This window comes from Pan troglodytes, chromosome 9 (assembly GCF_028858775.2).
Source record: "Pan troglodytes isolate AG18354 chromosome 9, NHGRI_mPanTro3-v2.0_pri, whole genome shotgun sequence".
NCBI lineage: Eukaryota > Metazoa > Chordata > Mammalia > Primates > Hominidae > Pan > Pan troglodytes.
This window is the reverse complement of record NC_072407.2, coordinates 87035055-87052676: the sequence shown is the minus strand read 5'-3', so window position 1 is coordinate 87052676 and position 17622 is coordinate 87035055. Positions and strand designations below refer to the sequence as shown.

The window sequence follows — 17622 nt, the reverse complement described above, 5'->3', positions numbered from 1 at the left end:
AGCAATCTATATTTTGATGCTCAATAAGTTACTAGTATTTTTAAATATATCTCTATCCTATGATATCTTATATAGAATATTCTCTGATATCCTACATAGAATAGTTATCGAGATATAGTACATAGATATATAGGTACAATATACTTCTATTACACAGTTTTATAATTGATTTTTTCTTTTCTGCTGAAATCTTCTGTGTGTTTCTTGAGAGTAGAAAACTATATTTTGTGTATTTATTTAATCTCTATTATCTTGTGCTCTAAATATTTATATTAATGAATTCAAAAGGGGTCAAAACCTTAATACAAGGAGATAAGTAGACAAAGTTATTAATTTTTTGGCATTTTGCAATTGTGCACCAAAATGACTTGTTTTTCTTTCCCTGGATAGATTCTGTTACACAAATTTTAAGTTGGTAATAACTATTATTTAGGTCTAAAATAAGAAAATGTTAGGGGTTGCAAATCGAATTTTACATTTTACTTTCCCATTTCACTTTACTCTGACAATAATAGTCCACATTGAAACTGTAAGAAAAAGCCTAAGGACATACATAAATCTGAGAGCTCCAGTGTTACTGTTTTTTATTTTTTATTTTTACCTCATTCTAAGATTTTTAGGGACTAATACAAATAAAGCATCCTTCTTGTTTTTAGAATCTTATAGGCTTATATTAAGCCTTCAGGTTTACTGATAAGTGAGAGAAAAAAACTCCTAACTTTTCATTTTTTTTAGTATCGATGTTGTTTAGCTCTGCTTCTTGGTTTTCTTTAAATTTGATGCCTATGTATTTGTTTAATGACAGTTATATAACTCTAAGAGCACTACATTCATTATTAAATGCAGTCAATCCTTGCAGGTCTTCTAAGTTGGGTAAGATTTTTTTCCCTTGGAGGATATGTCATTAAGGTTTTATATTCTCAGATGCAGTGAATGTTGCTAATACTTGCATTTGGGGAAAAAATAAGTAATAAGGTAAATGGTATGCATTGCACCTGGTTCTTATGGATGGATTCAAGTATTGATTGGAAAAATAACTTTTAAGTTTCAACTTGTTCGGGTACATATCAAGTTTTCCTCAAAGGTAGTGAATATTAATAATGAGGAGGAAGAAAAGAGAATTACAACAAAGATGACAATGACATAAGCAATACTTCTGAAAACACTATTATTAAAGATATTTTAAATTCTTATTTTACAGACAAAGAAAACGTGGCTCAAAGCAGTTGAGTAACTTATCTATAACTAGTACACAGTATAGCTTGCATCCAAACCGTGTTCTTGGCTTTTGTGACATAGTATTCTCCTTATGTTTTATAGTTCCTAGTTTATGTTTATAGGTAATCCAGAGTAACATATATATAATTCCCTTACCATTTTAAAATACTTTCTTTGTATTTGTGGTTATATTATTTTCCTTAGTCGCAAAGTATATATTATTTTTGTCTTCACTAGATCTGTGAGAAGTTTATCGATTTCATTTTCTATTTTAAGAACCAAGAGTTCTATTTCTTACCAGTTTTTTGTGCTCTAAGTAATTTTCTAATTTTCTTTTTAGTGTTTCATTCTTTCTGTTTTATTTTTATTCTGATTGCATTTTTTCTAATATCTTGATATATAGACTCACCTTATTTTTATTCTTTTAGAAATAACCATAGTGCCTTAAGTCTATTAGTCTCTAAATATGTTTGAAAGTGTCCCATAAATATAATATATTACATTCCTATTTTATGACTAAGTGTTTAATTTTATTTCCTTTTTATGCAATTTTTTGAAAGGCTAGGATATATTTAGTTTTATTCCAAAACATTAGTTTTAAGCTAGTTTTAGTTTCTAACTTTAAATTACTGTGTTCAGAGAATTTTGCCTTTATGAGTTTTGCATTTTAATATATACTAATTTTTTGTGATATAATAAATGATAAAATTTTGTATAGTTCCATGACGTGTGAAAAGAAGGCATATTTTCTTTTTGTGAAGAGAAAAAGACTGAGCAGTTGTGGCTGCATTACCCACCTCGAGCAGCAGTCAGGTTCTCCACGTAGAACCCAGGAGTAGGAGACTCAGAATCGAATCTCTTCTCCCTCCTCACTCCTGTGAGATTTTTTTTGATCTTCAGCCACATTTTCAGCTGTCTGAGAAACCTTATCATCAAACACAATGGCTAGCAACGTTACCAACAAGACAGATCCTCGCTCCATGAACTCCCGTGTGTTCACTGGGAATCTCAACACTCTTGTGGTCAAGAAATCTGATGTGGAGGCAATCTTTTCGAAGTATGGCAAAATTGTGGACTCCTCTGTTCATAACGGCTTTGCCTTCTTTCAGTATGTTAATGAGAGAAATGCCCGGGCTGCTGTAGCAGGAGAGGATGGCAGAATGATTGCTGACCAGGTTTTAGATATTAACCTGGCTCCAGTGCCAAAAGTGAACCGAGGAAAAGCAGGTGTGAAACGATCTGCAGCAGAGATGTATGGCTTTTCTTTCGACTTAGACTATGACTTTCAGTGGGATTATTATGATAGGATGTACAGTTACCCAGCATGGGTACCTCCTCCTCCTCCTCCTATTGCTCGGGCTGTAGTGCCCTCGAAACGTCAGTGTGTATCAGGAAACACCTCACGAAGGGAAAAAGGTGGCTTCAATTCTAAGAATGGACAGCGGGGATCTTCTAAGTCTGGAAAGTTGAAAGCAGATGACTCTTCAGGCAATTAAGAAGGAGTTGACCAAGATAAAACAAAAAGTGGATTCTCTCCTGGGAAACCTGGAAGAAATTGAAAAGGAACAGAACAAACAAGCAGTAGATATGAATAATAAGTCAGAAGAGGAGCAGAGCAGCAGCTCCGTGAAGAAAGATGAGACTAATGTGAAGTTGGAGTCTGAGGGGGGTGCAGATGACCCTGCTGAGGAGGGGGATGCAGATGACTCTGCTGAGGAGGGGGACCTACTGGATGATGACAATGAAGATTGGGGGATGGCCAGCTGGAGCTGATCAAGGATGATGAAAAAGAGGCTGAGGAAGGAGAGGATGACTTTGAAGCACATAGCAGGCTTTAGAAATCTTATCCCATTATCCAGTTTCAGCTTTCCACATATGGCTAGCCAGTTTTCCCAGCACCATTTATTAAATAGGGAATCCTTTCCCCATTTCTTGTTTTTGTCAGGTTTGTCAAAGATCAGTATAAAAATTCAACATGGATTAAAGACTTAAATGTTAGACCTAAAACCATAAAAATCCTAGAAGAAAATCTAGGCAATACCATTCAGGACATAGGCATGGGCAAGGACTTCATGACTAAAACACCAAAAGCAATGGGAACAAAAGCCAAAATAGACAAATGGGATCTAACTAAACTAAAGAGCTGTAGAGCAAAAGAAACCACCATTAGAGTGAACAGGCAACCTACAGAATGGGAGAAAATTTTTGCAATCTACCCATCTGACAAAGGGCTAATATCGAGAATCTACAAAGAACTTAAACAAATTTACAAGAAAAAATCAACCCCATCAAAAAGTGGGCAAAGGACATGAACAGACACTTCTCAAAAGAAGACATTTATGCAGCCAACAACACATGAAAAAATGCTCATCATCACTGGCCATCAGAGAAATGCAAATCAAAACCACAATGAGATACCATCTCACACCAGTTAGAATGGCAATCATTAAAAAGTCAGGAAACAACAGGTGCTGGAGAGGATGTGGACAAATAGGAACACTTTTACACTGTTGGTGGGGCTGTAAACTAGTTCAACCATTGTGGAAGACAGCGTGGCGATTCCTCAAGGATCTAGAAGTAGAAATACCATTTGACCCAGCCATCCCATTACTGGGTATATAGCCAAAGGATTGTAAATCATGCTGCTATAAAGACACATGCACATGTATGTTTATTGCGGCACTATTCACGATAGCAAAGACCTGGAACCAACCCAAATGTCCGTCAATGATAGACTGGATTAAGACAATGTGGCACATATACACCATGGAATACTATGCAGCCATAAAAAAGATGAGTTCATGTCCTTTGTAGGGACATGGATGAAGCTGGAAACCATCATTCTCTGCAAACTGTCACAAAGACAGAAAACCAAACACTGCATGTTCTCACTCATAGGTGGGAATTGAACAATGACAACACTTGGACACAGGGTAGGGAATATCACACACTGGGGCCTGTTGTGGGGTGGGTGGAGAGGGGAGGTATAGCATTAGGAGAAATACCTAATGTAAATGACGAGTTAGTGGGTGCAGCACACCAAAATGGCACATATATACATATGTAACAAACCTGCACATTGTGCACAAGTACCCCAGAACTTAAAGTATAATGAAAAATAAATAAATAATAAAATAATAACAAAGAAATCTTATCCCATTATTTCTTTACCTAGGCACTTGTCTAAGTTGAAATTTTTCACCAGATCCTCTCCCCTAGTATCTTCAGCACATGCTCAGTGTTCCCCTATCCTTGTCCTTCCCATGTTCATTAATTCATATTGGTCTGCGCCTAGTCCCATTTTCACTGCCTTTGACACTCCTAGTAGTTTTGTTAAGTCTTACCCTGTAATTTTTGCTTTTAATTTTGATACCTCTTTATGACTTAACAATAAAAAGGATGTATGGTTTTCATCAACTGTCTCCAAAGTAATCTCTTGTTATGCAGGGAGTACAGTTCTTTTCATTCATACGTAAGTTCAGCAGTTGCTTCCCTAACTGCAAAGGCAATCTCATTTAGTTGAGTGGCTCCTCAAAGCAGCTTTGAGTTACAAGTATGTGTGTTACACCCCTACATTAGTATGCTGTGTGGGGCAGTTCAACACAAATGTAACAATGTATTTTTGTGAATGAGAGTTGGCATGTCAAATGCATCCTCTAGAAAAAGTGTTATAGTCTTAAGATTTGTTTTCTAAAGTTGATACTGTGGGTTATTTTTTGAACAGCCTGATGTTTCGGACCTTTTTTCCTCAAAATAAACAAGTCCTTATTAAGCCAGGAATTTGGACAAAAAAAAAAAAAAAAAAAAAAAAGGCATGTTTCCTATGGAATAAAATTTTTCATTCATGTTTATTACATCTACCTTATTAATTGTATGATTACAGTCTTTACATATTAATCGTACTTACTTGGGCCATCAGAGCATGAATATTCATGTTAAAGTCCCTCCCAAAGTTAAGATTTTGTGGGATGAGAGAGTGTGAGGTAGAGGTATGAGAAAGGGATATCTCTGTTCTAATCTGAAAGAACTTTCCCATGTGAGATCCGTGGCTGCTATGCTGCTTTACTTAGAGGCAAAGATCCCACGAATCTTTGATAGGGATACAGAGTAGAAGTTGACATATGTGTCTTTCCATTAGCTTTCTAACTGATTTTATTTAGTTTTAAAATTCAAAACATATGTCAGACAGAGACAGTTAATTTATCCCTACCACAATAGAACTAAAAAGGTTTTTTCCCCCTTCCAGGTACTTATAAAGTGTTGACTGCGATTATCAGTGATTTTGCATATTTGTGTCTCCTTGTTAGTTTCATGGTTCTTTTAATTGATAAGTGAGGAAGAATCCTAAATAGCTGTCTTCCTACCCTAAAAGAAAGCTGATTATGTTCTTTCAATTTTGTTATACTTTTGCTCATTAATGTGGTGGTTTATATTCAAGAATATGGGAGTTCCATATTAAATAAGTGAACATGTGTTGTTGGTTTCTACATTTAATTTCTATTTGCTTATCCTGTGCCAAGCATCATTATAAGAAGTTAAAATTGTGATTAATCATCTGCATCTCTAAAAGGGTATCTCACCTATTTTCCAGACACACTTATATCATTAGTCCATAGGGATATCAATTTTCCAAGAGAAATGAAGGCCCTGTGTTCCTTATGTGGTTATTATTCTTCACTTTCAGAGATAACTGAGAAAGCCTTGCACTCCAACGTATCTTGGACATCTTTTGGTCAGTTTTCGCTAGTGAACAGATAATGGTGATGACCCTAGAAGAGAGAGAAGGAAGGGTAATTGGGGCAAATGTGTTCTTCAAGGGCAAGTGTTTGTTTGCATCCTATATGGTGAGGGTGGAGGTTGTGTATTGACTGATATCTCCAGTAGCTTTTCTTCTCCCATTTACCACAATATTGTGGTGACTTGATTACTTTTCTCAGACTGGAATAGTAAAATTAATCCCTTATCTCTGAAGCAACAACTTGTAATAATTAAGAGTAATTCCGTTTAGTGATAGCATAAAGGCGGAAGCCTCTAGAAATGATCCTGCTATGTGCTCTTAGCTAAGAATATTGGATTACAGAGTTTTAAGGGGAGTGTGCCTAAAGATGAGTCAATTAGTTTAGGATTAGGCATTTAAAATTTAACTTTGACAGAGAGAAGGTCATCATTAATTTTAATAGGAGCAAATTTCAACAAAGTAGTAGGGGCAAAAATCAGGTTACAGGAAGAAAGGAATGAAAAAAAAAGTGGAGAAAGAGAATATGACATACTCCCTGGACAAGTTTTATGAGGAGGGCAAGACAGAAATTGGTATACAACTGGAGAGAGTTTGAGCAAAACAAAACAAAAAACCAAAACACCCTAAACTAACATTTTTAGACTAAAACATAGTTGACCATATTTACAGGCTGAAGGAAAAGATTTAGGAAAGAGGAAGATGTCAATGATATAAATCAGAGATCAGGACACTTTTCCAGTAAAGGGCTAGATAGTAAATATTTTAGGTTTTGAGGACCATAAGATATCTGTAGCAACTACCCAACTCTGCCCTTGTAGCATTGAAGCAGCTGCAGAAAGTATATAAACAAATGGACATGGCTGTTTTCGATAAGAATTTATTTATAACAACATGTAGCAAGCCAGATTTGACCGACAGGTTTGCCAGCCTCTGCTATAGATGGGAGAGCAGAACAGAAGAGAGTAGGAAAAGGCCTAGGGTGAGGATGGCTGTGGCTGTGGGTTAGCTTTCTGGGTCTGGCTGTGGTGTGCCTGTGCAGGGAGAACACACCTAATAACCTCAATTTTATTAGGAGACTGAGGGCTATCTAACCTGTCAAAATGAGGAGCTAAAGGCAACTAAGGACTTGGAGGCAGATGGGGATGATTGAGAAGTTTTTTGAGGGAAATGAGAGGGGAAGTTGATTAAAGGACAGTGCGTAGCTGAGTGTGGAAACTGACTACATAGAAATTGCTCTTAGTGTGTGTGTGAGTTCCTTTCCCACAGAGCTTCATTTCCTAGGTGTGAGTTGAGAGAGACCAGATGCAGTATTTATCTGGGATTTGGATTTTGCTGAAGAGTTGCACCTGAAGAATCACACCAAAAGAAATCAAAGGTATTGGTGAGAAAATAGTTCAAATGAACAGTCATTGGTTTCAAGCTGGCTAAAGAACAAGATGATAAACGATCAGTAAACTGAGGAAAAAATGAAAATGAAAAGATTAAAGTGATGGATATCACTGTGAGGTTAAAGGATAGGAGTTGAAAAAGGAGTGAAGAACTATTAAGATAGGAGATTGAGGTCAAAAAGTATAGTAATTTAGTAAATATTCAGCATGCATTTTTGATAGATTGCTATCCTGAGTAAAGCTTACTACCTGAGGCTGATAATAACATAGGTGCAAAAGAGAAACATACACAATTTATTTTCTCAACTGTTAGAGTTTTGATTATTAAAACATCAATGACAATATTATTATATGAAATTACCCTTACTTAATTTCAGTAGGAGCAACATGGGGATTTGACAATGACGTTTTTACCTATAGTTTTTTTAAATTTCTATTTTAACCTTTTTAAACTTTTGAAAATTACTTCATTTGTAATAAAACTAGTTTTCAAATATTGACTTCTTTGTAGTAGACATTATGTTGTTTTTGTGCTGCTCCCAATTCGTAAATCTAGTTCATTTCATAGAATCAGAGATAACATTGATTTCCATTCTGTAATTTCTATGAGATAAGTTACCATAAAGCATTATAAGAGTTTGAATTTAAGATTATTAAGAGATGAAATCATGGCACAAAGTTCCATATAACACTTGATTCGAATTGTGGAAACAATTCTTGACACAGAAGATAAATAGCTACGGTTTACTGAGTATATACTTTCTAAGTAACAGGCACGGTATTATGAGCTTTATAGATTTATTTGGGAAAGTTCATAGAGGCTGGAGTTTTAAGTGTTTGCCAATACCTGTAAATTGTGTTCTTTTCATCTTTTTCAAGCTTTTGCTCTTTTTGCCCTGTGAATTTAAGGCATCATCTTATACATATTTTAAGGTGAAGTAATTAATGCACTCAGTTATGAAGGACTGGTAGTTTATTTAAGATTACTTTTTTAAAAACAGAAACTTGTCACAGCTAGGAAAGCTAGTTGGCTTGTTTTCTGTTTTGCCAAGTTTTTTTTTTTTTTTTTAAATAACACTGGCTAATCTCCTACTGAAAGAAATGTATTTTCATTAGGTGGTCTCTTATAATTAAAGAATAAAATGTTGGACTAGAACATAACTAATGTGTTAAATTTTAGACTACAAATAGACAGTGTGTTTAGAAGTATAAACTTAACCTAAAAAATAGCAAATGAATGTATGTGCAGCATATGATTAAGAATTTTCCAAAGACCAAATAAAACATGTTACAAAGGGAGATACTCAGTTTGAAAAGCCATGTCAATTGCACCCAATTTTGGCATCTACTACTTCTGTAAATTGGCAATCATTCATTTCAGTGCTCTTGGTGACTTAGCTGCCTTCAATGAACACAAGAGACACCATTATTCTGAGTCAAGAGGGGAGGATTAAAATACAAGTACAGGTATAAATAGTTCTATAGGTGGTATGGAAGTTGAAAGCTGTCTGATAACTTCAAGAGGCATAATCTGCTAAGAGACACAGAAGAGTGGCGATAGGAGACTCGGGATAACTCAGCAGTAGTAAGGCCCTCACAGAGCTTGGAGATCATAAATCTGGTGCAATTACCAATTCCTAAAGTAATTTGATTTTCTCCAGAGGCATAAGGTGCCCAAGACAGGTACCCTGGAAAGGTAGAGAGGACCATTTGTAGAACCAATACAGGTTTGGGGTGTACCAAAGGAGGTATGTGGAGCTGGTGTGTGTTAGGTCAGGGTGGGGCTTTGAAGTATGAATCATTTTACTTACCAGTTCTCTTCTTCTGGAGGGTTAAAACCAAAGAAAAGAAGTAAATCAATACTGTACTATTACTTGCTGGGTAGAAATAGCTCCCTTACCATGGGCAGAGCCAGAAATATGGAGGAGAATGGGATGCATGTAACCCTCCCTCTATAGTAAAGAGCTGAGGAGAGGGATTGAAGTGAGATATTAAGGGGTGAAGCTATAAAGATGCTTTTTCTTTCCATCTGTTTAGTGCACTGGTATAGTTTCTGATGAAAGCAAGTCATCCTTAAGTAATACCTACTCTTTTCTAAATTAAAAACTGCATATATAAGGAAGAATTACAAGGAACTAAAACATATTGAGCACCAAATATGTACTATGTCCTGTGATAAGAACTTTGCATATCTTGTTGCACTTATTCTTTACAGCAACCCACTGGGTAAATGTATTATTTCACTGCTTTTACACAAGTAGAAATTAAGGCTCAGAAAAGTTAAGCAGTTTGCCCAAGGCTATGCAGCTGGATTTGAGTGAAGCCATAGTTTAAACCAAGCCTAACTCTTAAGCTTATAATTTACAGTACCAATCTATTTTTGTTGTTGATATCCTTGTTTGTTTTACTGTAAGAATCTAGATTTCTTGATATTGGAGTCCTCTCTTTTGAGGAGAATCCAGATTTTGATATACAAATTAATTTAGTAATGAAGTGCTAACATTACATACAAATAAAGAAACTTACTATGTATTCTTACCAAAAAAAGTCTTTTAAAGAAAAATCACTCATTCTAATATTTTAAGCTTTTGATAGCATAATAGCATGCACCTTAAAAAAATAACCATTTTGCTATAAACCCTAACTGCTGCTCACATGAATGTCATCTGCCAATATTTCACATTAGGATAGATTTTTTTCACTAGATTTCTAAAAGAATTTTACATGCAACTTGACAAAATAGCTATAAAGAATATACTTAGTAACTTAACTTATTTTCAAAAATTTTATCTTCTCTTATGGGCATTTCTTTCCTTCTATATTTGAAGATTTTGATTTCATGAGCTAGATATTTACTCGTGCCTATTTATTATTTAGAACAATTGCACTCATACTTTTCAAATCATCAGAGAACAGGAGCTGATAATTTGTTTTCTCCTGTTTTTATCATATGCTCTGATTTAGGACATTAGTAACAATGAGGACACTTAGGGTTTTGAATGTATTTTTTAGCCAAGAATCACAAAATCATTATTTATCTTTCTAGCTGGGGCATCTTTGCTCTATCTTTGTGTGGTTTCTCCATGCAGTTCTTCCACCATGGCTATTTCAGAGCAACCAGAAGTCTTAATGTTATCTGAGGATCCAAAGATACATGGTTCAAGAAAGAGGGAGTCAGACAGAAGCTACATCTCCTTTTGAGACTATCTTGAAAGAAATATAACATAACTTCTGCCATACTCTATTAATTGAGGCAAGCAGTCACAAAGGCTACTATACTACAAGTGCTATAAAAGGTTCAAGGGAAGGATTCATAGACTCTGCATCTCAATAGGGATGACAAACGTTAGCAAGAGCATGTGGAACAAAAAGTATTGCAACCATTTCTGGAAAATTCAATTTGATATAAAATACTATCTAGGAAGGCAGGTACATGACATTAAATTTTTCCACAATGAAAATGAGAAGATATTTAATATTGATAAAAGACCTTCTATGAACTTGCCACTTTATATGCATTACCTTATTTATTGCTTACAACAGCTCTCTTAATTTTACAAATGATGACACAGGCTCTAAGGGGTGATAAAATTTGTCTAAAAGCCACCTAACATCTAAGTGTCAGTGCTGGAATTCAAATCAAGTTTTTAATACTCCAAAATCCATTCATTTTCTTAAAATCACTTTAGCAAAAATGGTCGGGAAAAAATACTCATTTGATATTTTAGTAAATGGAGTCCTATATTAATCAGAATATCCTTCTTTCTATGGTATTTTAATATTTTATATCCATAACAATAACCCCAAAAGCAATGATTTATCTATTTGTTTAATCAGCAAATAATTTTTTTCATTATTTGTATTACCACTGTAATGGTAAGTACAATTCATTGCTTAGCCTAATAATTATATTTGTAATTATAATGCCTATCACATTGTATTTTTTTTTCCTTGAGACAGAGTTTTGCTCTTGTTGCCTAGGCTGTAGTGCAATGACACGATCTCAGCTCACTGCAACCTCTACCTCCCAGGTTCAAGCGATTCTCCTGCCTCAGCCTCCCAAGTAGCTGGGACTACAGGCATGCACCACCACACCCAGCTAATTTTATATTTTTAGTAGAAATGGAGTTTCTCCATGTTGGTCAGGCTGGTCTCGAACTCCCAACCTCAGGTGATCCGCCTGCCTCGCCCTCTCAAAGTGCTGGGATTACAGGCATGAGCCACTGCACCTGGCCCACATTGTATTTTAATGATCTGTTTATATACCTAACTTGTTGACCAGTCTATGGTTTCCTTGAAATCAGGGAAAAGGAGTAATTCATATGTGCCTCTAGAACCTAGAATAGTAAAAAGCATACTCAATAGTAAATGTTTGCTGAAGGAATAAATTATACTATTGGTAATACATGATATATTCTTTTGTTTGCCAGCTTATTTGATTACCCAGAAAACTCCACTCCCTATCCGTAGTAGGATAAAACTGTATAGATGGAGGAGTCTTATAAGAGACTGGAATTCTCTTACCTATCTTTGCATAATATAAAATAAACTTGAACTGCATTAAGTGAAATCTGTTTGAAAACCATGAAGTGAAAATTTTCTTATAGAGGAAATCATTAAGAATAATTTAACTCAACTGCGTTATTTAACATATGGAGAAACTGAGGCCTGGAGAGAGTATATAAATAGTGTAATTTAAGGTCATACAGTCAGTCGAAGTCAAAGAAAGTATTCTTATCTATATTTACTTACTCTTTTGCTCTTTTCAATGCACTCTTGACTAAGTGTTAAATAGGTTTCTAGAAGCAGTCAAATATTTTTGTCAGTTTTGGAAGATTGTTTCTTATTTGCATTATATTTCTGTGTAGTGCCAATGACTTAGATAGATTACATCATCCCACTCCAAATATTTGATGATGTTATCAACTAGCTTTCCATGGAGAAAATGAGGAAAATGGGTCTCATTTTTACTGTATGTTTTTCTCAGAGGCAGGTGTGTTATTATGGAAAAAGCACTAAATAGTCACAATTCTGGCATTTACTGTCTTTCTATCCTCTAGCAAAGCATTTTGTTTCCAAGTCTATTCATTGCAGAATGAAGTAGTTTTTGTGGTTCTCAACTCAAGGGTGTTACAATGCTCAAGGCTTGTTTGTAAGTGTTGGTGGGAATTTTTTGTTTGTCACATGACTGAGGCATATTGGCAATTAGTGAAAAAGTTCCAGGAAAAATAAACAGTCTTCAAATGGGTGGGACAGATTTATATAATGAATCTCTTTCTTGTCTGAAATGCCAGCAGTGCCCCTGCTGAGGGTAAGTAAAATCTTTTTATAATTCTAAAACTAAGTTTTCTAATTCTAAAATTTCTTTATAAGGCAAACTGCTTGAGAAAATGTCTCTTATTCTCAATATGTCACTTGTCAATAAAAGGTGAGTGGATGGTTTTTGTTTTGCAGTGGAAACCAAAAGCAATTAGCATCTTTTTTTTCTTTCAATGCGACTTTAAATTATTTTGTAAGAGTTTGGACTTTAAGGAAGCCCATAAGTGAAATACCAAGCAAAACAGATCTCTAGGTCAAGTTCTAGGATGAATTCTGGGGCATCCACTTGAGTCAATGTTAGATCTTCAGAGAATTCATCATACATGTAACCTAAATCACTGTCCCTTTGGACAATGCAGGTGGAAGAGAAAGAGAAATAATACTAGAAGAAAAGATACAGTTTAGAGCTATCTTTACCAGCCCACTAGAATGTTTTATAGAGAGGACAATCCAAGGACATGTGTGTCTTCTAATCATATATAAATTGGGTTGGGACTAGTGCTTAATAGAACTGGGTCTGAACTCTGAGAACATCTTTCAGGAGACTGAACAAACTGTGCTATTTATGGTCTTTAGGTGGTAAGGATGCTGACACATCCTTTTATTACTAGAACTTAAAATGTGTCATCAGAGTGTCTTTATCTTATTGGATGCAGACTGGAAAGAATGTTTTTACGGTTTCCTTTAAAGAGGGAAAGACATTATCTTGTGTCAAGCAAAGGCATACGATGATTTTACTAGTTGCTATTATAGTATAGAAAGCAGAGTATAAATTTCACTTTACTGATAATCACATTCCTAAGTATTCAGATATATTTCATATTGCATTGATCTTTGTACTATATGTTTTGGCTCCGTTCCCCCAAAGGTTGAATTTTTTTGACTATAGGTACCCCAGCTTGTACTTATTGCCTACACACCTGAAAACAATGGCTAGGTTCAGAGTGTGATTACTTTGAGTTGAATTTATTTTAAAAATTGCTGGGATTCTTGGGCAACCTACCTTTGTACAAAGGATGTCTTCAGGAACCATGGCAAAGCATAGATGCATTTACATATGCTGGTTTAGGGACTTGTTATGTGGCCCTAAGGAAGACAGAATCTGGTAAGCAATAGGTATTAATATGTCAGTTTCTCTTTTAAACTGTGTAAACTCTAATTGCTGCATTTATAGAAATCGATAGCAATAGCCACCATCTTTGGAGTTCTGACCATTTAAAAATGGGTTTTGCATTTAAAATAAGCTTCTTGGCATTTGTATAACTGGAATTGATATACATCCAATAAGTATTAGTAATATACAATAAAATGTTTCAATAATGAATAGTTCTGTGTTGTTAAGAGCAGAAAAAAAGTTTCTAGATTAAATGAATTTGAGGAGTATCTTTTGATATTTACAATTCATATCTTTCCAGTTTATATAGCGTCTGGCTTTTTCTCTTATTTGTCTGATTTTGCACTTGGCCTACAATACCTAAAGATGTACTGTCAGATAATTATTCTAAAACTGTTGCTGATAAACTTATTTATGGCTTGTTTCTGTACAAAGGTTCTAGAAACCATTGGAAGCAATTTGTTTTAGCAGCTCAATCAAATGATTCCATTTATTTTATTTCTTATAGCTCTTGATTTGATATTTCACTGGAACTTTTATTTGGTATCACTGAATTTTATTTTCATTTTAACATTTCCTTGAGACAAATAGAGGCTTTATTCCTTTGGGCTGGTTATAATAGGTCTCTGGAGATTAATAGGTCTTATACAAGCATTCTTAAGGCAAAAGGTTGGTTTCAATCACTCCTTTCTTACTATGGCTTGCAAAACCCAACACAATCTTGACCTTACCTTTTCCTCTAGTTTCATCTCCTGTAACTCTCTTATTAACTTCTATATTTCGGTTCTACAGGCCTATTTCCTGCCTTAGGGCTTTTGTATTTGTCATCTTTTCTTTCTGGAATGCTCTACCCCTATATTTTCATAGAACTAACCTCATCCTTGTGATTCAAACTCAAATGTCTGCTCCACAGAGAAGTATTTTCTACCACTGAACTTTAAATATCTGTCCCATGTTACTCTCTATAATTATTTTCTTTTTCAATTTCATTATAGCATCAATCAGTGTATGAAATGTTCTTGTTTATTTGTTTATCTGCTGGGTTTTTTTTGTTAGTCTCCATTCCAGTGGAATATAAGTTTAATGAGAGCAGAATTGCTCATCACAGTGTCTACAAGACTTTGAAAAGTGCTGGCATATAGTAAGACTTAATAAATATTTATGCATTGAATGAGTTAGTTAGGTTATATATATAGTTAAACTAATAGTGTCCATAGTTTCATTCATTTAAGATAAATGGACTACTTAAAATTTTTGTGCACTTTTTAATTGAGTTAAAATATACATATAAAATTTACTGCCTTTACCATTTTAAAATGTACAGTTCAGTGATAATAAACACATTTATATTCTTTTTCCCCCTTCACTTCTCCCTATAAGAAATATACTATTAATCTTACAAGGAACCCTGTAAAATTTCTTATTCAAACTTTGATTTTACAAATACCGAAACTACGATTCAGAGAAATATAGTTACTTGATTTCACAAAGCTAGACAGTAAGAATCGAGGATGGAATTAGATTTTCTGAATCCAGAATTTTGAGTTTTATTATATCATATTTTTATTACAGCATGCTTCTAGTGGTGGAAGCAATCCATGGAGTAGTTTACACAGGTGCATAAATGCCTTATCTTTAACCCTAAAATTTAAAACTTTCATAAAATGAAAAGTTTTATATACTCTTGATATCAAAACTCATTTCATGGCAGAAACCTAACATAAAATAATGTAATGCTATTTATATAATAGTTTTCGTGTTCTCTACTTAGTGTGACTATTCATGTATTTTATGGTAGAAATACTAAAACATTTGATTATGGAGTTCTGTCCTAGGTCCTGCTGGGGACTGTTCTGTAATACTTGCTACACACAATGTGTAACCTTTGTAAAATCCAAATATTTCTGAATTTTGAAACACAACTGACCCTAAGGATTTCAGGTAAGGTAGGGTAGACATAATTTCAATCACATGTCCTTTCATTGAGGAATTAGGAGATTAAGATCAATGAAGTCACAAAAGAGGGTGGTCTAACAATCTTATATTGCAGATGAGAAAACTAGGAGATTGTATTACATAAAATCAAGTAGAAAACCAGAGAGTTTTCTCTTACTCTTTCTTTTTTTCTTTTTCTTTTCTTTTTTTTTTTTTTTTTTGAGACAGAGTCTTGCTCTGTCACCCAGGCTGGAGTGCAGTGGCCAATCACGGCTCACTGCAATCTCTGCCTCCCAGATTCACGCCATTCTCCTGCCTCAGCTTCCCGAGTAGCTGGGAGTACAGGCACCTGCCACCATGCCTGGCTAATTTTTTTTGTGTTTTTTTTTTTAGTAGAGACGGGGTTTCACCGTGTTAGCCAGGATGGTCTCGATCTCCTGACCTCGTGATCCACCCGCCTTAGCTTCCCAAAGTGCTGGGATTACAGGCGTGAGCCACTGCTCCCGGCCATATCTCTTACTCTGATCCATAAAACTTTTGATCAAGTCACACATAGAAAAGATATTAATGAATATCATACTTTTCTCTTTTATCTAGGTCATTTCACATAGATTATCTTGGTAATCTTCACAATTGCCTGACATAGGTACCAATATTATCTTCATATGGGTAAGGTTCTTTGAGAAGTTATGTACTTAGCTCAAGGTCCCTCAAGTATAAATAGCACATGAGGAATTTGTACTTAGGAAAATCTGGCCCTAAAAACTATATTTGCAACCATGACTTCTAATTCGCGGAGTTTCATAAGAATAAAATCATCATATGATTGCCTAAAATGATTTATGAACTATAAATTCTTTAATTATTGAAAATAAATCAAGTTAAGTTCTCAAAAAGTAGAAAGAAACTTAAAATATTATGGAGATGGGCTTTTTAATTAAAATTCTAGGGTTTAAAGATTATTTGCTAAGATTCTATACTTATTGTATGAAAATAGAAATATATTTAGAGGGAAATTTGTAAGCACTACATGCCCACAGATGAAAGCAGGAAAGATCTAAAATCGACACCCTAACATCACAATTAAAAAGAACTACAGAAGCAAGAGTAAACAAACTCAAAAGCTAGCAGAAGACAAGAAATGACTAAGATCAGAGCAGAACTGAAGGAGATAGAGACAAGAAAAACCCTTCAAAAAAATCAGTGAAGCCAGGAGCTGTTTTTTTTGAAAAAGATCAACGTAATAGATAGACTGCTAGCCAGACTAATAAAGAAGAAAAGAGAGAAGAAATAAATGACACAATAAAAAATGACAATGGGGACATCACCACTGATCTCACAGAAATGCAAACTACCATCAGAGAATACTATAAACACCTCTACACAAATAAACTAGAAAATGTAGAAGAAATGGACAAATTGCTGGACACATATACCTTCCCAAAATTAACCAGGAAGAAGTTGTATCCCTGAATAGGCCAATAACAAGTTCTGAAATTCAGGCAGTAATTAATAGCCTGCCAACCAAAAAAAGCCCAGGACCAGATGGATTCACAGCTGAATTCTACCAGAGGTACAAAGAGGAGCTGGTAATATTCCTTCTGAAACTATTCCAAACAATAGAAAAAGAAGGACTCCTCTCTAACTAATTTTATGAGGACAGCATCATCCTGATAGCAAAACCTGGCAGAGACACAACAACAACAAAAGAAAATTTCAGGCCAATATCCCTGATGAACTTCAATGCAAAAATCCTTGATAAACTATGGGCAAACTGAATCCAGCAGCACATAAAAAAGCTTATCCAGCAAGATCAAGTTGGCTTCATTCCTGGGATGCAAGGCTGGTTCAACATAAGCGAATCAATAAATGTAATCCATCACATAAACAGAACCAATGACAAAAACCAC

At 34.8% G+C, this 17622-nt stretch overlaps 1 protein-coding gene and 1 pseudogene across 16 annotated transcripts in view; both read left to right on the top strand.

Moving 5' to 3' along the window:
• Positions 1–17622, top strand: part of DLG2 (discs large MAGUK scaffold protein 2) — a 2168441-nt gene that overhangs the window by 597471 nt on the left and 1553348 nt on the right. The gene's annotated exons all lie outside the window — the stretch shown is intronic.
• On the top strand, positions 2062–3153 carry LOC134807270 (heterogeneous nuclear ribonucleoproteins C1/C2-like; annotated as a pseudogene).